This window comes from Eutrema salsugineum, unplaced genomic scaffold, assembly GCF_000478725.1.
Source record: "Eutrema salsugineum unplaced genomic scaffold, Eutsalg1_0 scaffold_3, whole genome shotgun sequence".
NCBI classification, from domain to species: Eukaryota; Viridiplantae; Streptophyta; class Magnoliopsida; order Brassicales; family Brassicaceae; genus Eutrema; species Eutrema salsugineum.
This window is the reverse complement of record NW_006256756.1, coordinates 2701404-2706610: the sequence shown is the minus strand read 5'-3', so window position 1 is coordinate 2706610 and position 5207 is coordinate 2701404. Positions and strand designations below refer to the sequence as shown.

The 5207-nt window shown below is 31.9% G+C and overlaps 1 pseudogene; it reads left to right on the top strand.

Moving 5' to 3' along the window:
• The first annotated feature begins 4352 nt into the window (after positions 1-4352).
• On the top strand, positions 4353-4462 carry LOC112085894 (annotated as a pseudogene).
• Positions 4463-5207: the final 745 nt, after the last annotated feature.

Here is a 5207-nt window from a genome sequence, read left to right as displayed (position 1 = left end):
GGTATAGGATAGAGATAGGATCGGATTAGCCATAGCACCGGGGGCAACGTCCGTGTAATACATGCCAGAGTATTCCGCATCAATACAGAGAAGCAGTAGCTCTTCATCCAGTCTGGCCATCTTCCATGATGCCACCACCACAGGGTCAACACAGGTCAGTTTCTTTCAACATGCATCAGCCACCAAATCTTGGTATGCGTTCACAAGCATCCATCAATGAAAATGCATGGAAACTCAACTTTAACGGGATGCAGAAATGTGGGTATAATCCAGAATTCTCACTTGGGTGCAAACATGCTACTACTTCTGGGTTAAATATATAGGGTTTAAAAGAAATTGTTGGTAAAAGCATTTTTTTGCTAAGTAGTGAGCAGGTTCATTGTAAGCTGAGATTAAATGTATTTTACTCTTTTTTATTTGTAATAAGTTTCATCATTACTAGAAAGAATCCTGGTTTTGTTGAATTCTTCATCAGTTTCCATAGTTTTAAGTCGAATGAACATATATATAGATTTTTTTTCCTTATTTTTCTTTCGTAAATTAAATTTATTTTTGTAATAGATTATTGAAAAATCTTTTCAACACCAGACATAGACAATAGTATGAGTATTATTTTTCTCACCACGCAATATCGGTAAAAAATTGTCTGCGAGTAGGAAATACAAACAGTTATGCTATTTTTATAACTATTTTTCCCAATTCAGAAATGGATTTAACTTTTGTTTTTCTTGCAAAAATCTGCAAATGCTATCAGTTGTTACCCAAATTAAAAATCGCGTTATCACTAGGCACTATGTTGTAATTAGAATTTGTACTAGTGATTTGGCCCGCACCCTGTGTGGACTCGACATGTTATTTTATATGTTTTCATTAGTATGTTGTTGTTTTTTTTGTATAAAGTTTATAAGTATGTTTCTGCTATGACATGATTGTTATTGTTGTAATTTGATAATTCTATTTACTTTCAAAATACATCTATAGCTCGTGGAGTTTCTGATTTAAAATGTATTTGACGTTTTTTTATACTTTGGTAGTTATACTCTTGTCTGCTAGTGTTCAATAGCTGCAGAAAAAAATTAAAATTTGTAATGGTATAGGTTTTTTCAGCCTTAACATTACTCTTTGATAGTACTTTCCTTGTAAAGATTATATATTAAATTTGTTTGTTCAAATAAATAGCATTCATTCGTAAGTTCTAATCAATGTCTGTTAAACAAATAAGTATGTAAAAGAATGCAACGAATGACTTTAATTCAGAAATCAATATAAAAGTTATAAGTATCTCGAAGCAGAAATCGCTATATAATGAAAACAAAAAGGATGTTTTTCAAGTTTTTGTAAACCTGTTGATTAAGCACTAAATTTTAGAATAAACTTTCTTGTAGACAATATTCATTGTTTTCTTTTGCGGTACTCCTTTCTTGTCGGTAATAAGTATTTTTAAACATTTTCTAGTTACTCTTGAAACTGACCGTGAGAGAATACAAGTTCGAGTAGATACAACCCAACTCTCTCAAGCGTTTGACCTTGACTCTTGTTAAAAGTTATTGCAAAAGCAAGTAATATGGGAGCTGTCTACGATGGATACGGAAGGGAAAGTGTGCGTCTACCGGTGTTACAAACATCTTTGGTATTAACATACGCTCATCAACGTTATTGTCGTCATTTCTGTAATCACCCTAGCCTCGATAACATGATTTGCCAACTTAGTCAGTATCACTCTTGTACCATTTCACAATCCACTCTTATGATCAATGTTTCGTAGTAACATTATAGGAGCTCCCACCTTTAATAATAGTTCGTGATTAGGCATACCTGAAATCTTATTGCTATTCAAAAACCCTTGCGTATATACGATATCATCAACATCACTTGTGTCCGAAGGTTCAATACTACATGCACTTAGATATCTTTTTTTCTTAACCTGAATATTAAACAATTTCAAATATTAGTTATATATAACAAAATATTAATTTTAGTACCATTATTAATAATCATTCTCTATATAATTTAAAATATGAATGTATGAACGTTTAAGGTGAATATCATTCGTGACTAAATCCCTATTATTGTTTAAATATGTTTTCATATTTTGAATTTATTGGCCAAATGAATGACATTAAAATTGTGTTAAAAGTTTGAAAAATACCTGGTAACTTTGATCGCATATATTGGTTTATGATCTCCACATATTCCTAGAACTTACTATAGCTCTATTTCTGAAGAACTGTGCATCCGTATTGGTGGGAAACCCAATCACCGTAAATCCCCCAAACAATCGATCATACAAGATCATCGCAATAAAAAATTAGCAAATCTTCTTGTATCTCAATTTTGACTTCTCCAGTATTAGGCTCGTTTATTTTTCTGTCACCAATATCCAATATCCACTTTGAGAATGCCTTAAGATCTTCAGCATCGTCACCAGTCAGACCTGCGTGCAATCTCATATTTTTTGTAAGTTGTAAAACTTTACACTTGCGCCAAAGCGCTGATGAATTTGGAGTGGCCATCGCAGTTTGAAACCTTGTCGCATATGGTATTACTGGCAAAACCTGCCTAAAATCACTGCTAAAAACAATCACCTTATCACCAAATGGTTACTACCAAATGGTTACTGATAGTTTAATATATCACACATGCTTCCATGCAATGTTTCGAAGGACAAAATTGCTCATCATGGGGTCTTATCCCATATTATAAGCTGAACATCTTTAATTGATTCCGCCAAACGCGAACCACACTTTCATCGAGAATGTGGTATGGTCATTAAGATTTATAGGAATGCCAAATCTAGAATGTGCCGTTCTACCACCTTGCAATAGCAGTGATGCAATCCCACTAGACGCTACATTTAGAACTACTTCAATTTTTGATCTCAAAGCAGCTCCTAGAACACTCCAGAGACAAAACATAAACCTTTCTCTGCTTGTTCGATGTTCTGACTTTCCTTCTCTCTTCAATATACTGCAAGGCAAGATCAATGTTCTTTCTACATCTCTTATCATAGGATTCTCATTGTATGTACTTGCATGCTCACTTGCCAAGTCTTACTATATTTGAGTATTTCCAAAATTTGTTTGGTTGCTAATTAAATCAATCACATTCAGGGAAGAATTAAGGTTGATTCCATTTTCTAAACCAGACCCATTTATTGTGATAGATAAATACATATTTGGTAATTTACAAACAAAAGAAATGAAAATTGTCGTAAGAAAAAAGGAAGAAGAAATGAAATCTCTATCCCACTACAAGACATGTTTGAACCACACAAAAACTCAAGCGTAATTTGATCGTGTGTGATCAAACTAACATCTTTTTTATTTTTTTCTTTTACATTTGATCTATATTGTGTGGTATCAACCAATGTTCTATTTGTTTTACAAAGACCGATATGAGTCTCTTCCAAAATTTCATTCTACATTTCATAATTCTTATTGCAAAAGTTCACGAAATCCTTTTTTGTTTGTCATTCATTTTAATTTCTAGGCTGAGCTCAAAATTTCTCGAAAAATTTGTTGTAACATTATGGAGGCAAAGCTACAACTCTTCTTTGTATCATGACATGTTTGCATAATCTTGGCTATGAAGAGGTAATTTCCGAGAGCGATTCAAAGATATTGGTGAAAGCGGTATAAGCTGAACCTCGAGTATGGTCAAGGTTTATAGTCTATACCAGAGAAATCAACAAGACAAGAAAAATATTAATTCGACCAACCATCACTCACTTTCCAAGGAAGACGAGCCAACTAATGTGTTGATCTTACAGCCAATAAAACCTCTTCATATGAAGCTCATTATGCACTCTTGATTATATTGTACGTACTCTTTGGTTAAGAAGGAGAAACGAATTTATATATAATATGTTTGAGCTCGAAAAAACAAGAAAAATGTGGCATTATTTTAAGGGCCTTATGTTAAAACCATGATAACTCTCCAAAATTAACAACAATATTCCGGTGAAGTGAATACTGAACAGTGTTGATAACAGGCCCGTGCCTATGTGAGTGAAAAAAAAGCACTGGCCTACGGGCCCAAATTTTGTAAAAAAAATCGAAGGTCCAAAGTAGAATAGGTGACAACAAATATTTAACTAATAACAAAATTATGATAATGATTAATGATGATAATTTATTGGCCGCTTAACAAGACGATGTGTTTTAACTTTTTTTAAAAAAATCTCACATTGGTAAAATGTTAGCATAACTAACTCTTTGTAGAACTATATATACCTTTCATTATTTGAAATAAGATACAATAATTTCTTTTCTTTATTCACGATAATCTCTATATTTTTTTCCTATTTTGGAAAAAGTGAGATTTAATTTAAAAATTTAGGTATCATAATTTTTATACATTTCTTGACCTTTTGGCTAAGATATCTGTTCTTATCAGTTTAATATCTAATATGTGGGCTATCGGCTCACACGGTATTAACTTTTGCTAATTTTTTGTAACTTTTTGTCAAGATGTCTCCAATCAACTTAAAAAAACCATTAAGTGGATCTGAGAAAAGAAAACTTAAACAAAAAAGAGAAGAACAAGAAGAATACATCTTAAGGGAATACTTTATTCAAGTACTTCAAAAAACCTAAAACTCTGGATCATGGTGTTTCTGGAGATGGAGTAGAGAAGGGAAGAAAAGTTATGTTTTAAGTTTTGTTATCTTTGTTTTTTTTTTGGATTATGTTTTTTTATTATTGGTTTTATACGAATTGAAACGATGATAGTTATTATTTATTTAATATGATTTCGATTGATTTTATATGAATTTAATACGATGAGGGTCTATTTTTAAAGTTTGTTTACGTGCTTCGTATCTCTGGGAACGGCTCTGTTGATAACCTCGCAATCTCTTAACAATAATATTGTTACCGAATCATATATACAAATTGATTAAAATACAGTGCATAGTGATAACAGGTTTTCTAATTTGGGTAAAACTGATAGCATTTGCAAATTTTTGCAAGAAAAAAGGTAAAATCTATTTCTTTTCTTTCTTTTGTCATCAGCCTAAGTACCTAGAACGGTCTGGTTAAAGTAAAATCCATTTCTGAATTGGAAAAAATGTTAAAAAGGTTAAAAAAGAAAGAAAACAAAATAGTTATAAAAAATAGCATACTTGTATGTATTTTTCCACTCGTAGAAGATTCTTTAACATTCTTGCATGGTGGGAAAAATAATATTGTCTATGTTTGGTGTTGAAT